We start from the raw sequence: 255 nt of genomic DNA, 5'->3' as shown, positions 1-255 counted from the left end.
TGATTGAAACCTCCTTTGTGTGTGGTTTCCAATTGAATAATAAGAGTTTATATTATACTTGTTTATACTATACTTATTTGTCATACCATTAGTGGATCCTCTAACCTTGATATTTGTTGTTATTATTGTTTAATCATTATATTAATCTTCCATTTCAAAGTTATCATCAACTTTTTCTTCTTCATTGAAAATTAAGCAATTTCCCTTTCCCCTCTTGGATAACTATTACTATTACTATTGTTGTTGTTGTAGTTG

Source organism: Populus euphratica, unplaced genomic scaffold, assembly GCF_000495115.2.
Source record: "Populus euphratica unplaced genomic scaffold, PopEup_1.0 scaffold458.1, whole genome shotgun sequence".
Taxonomy (NCBI): Eukaryota; Viridiplantae; Streptophyta; class Magnoliopsida; order Malpighiales; family Salicaceae; genus Populus; species Populus euphratica.
Note: the sequence above shows the minus strand (reverse complement) of the source record.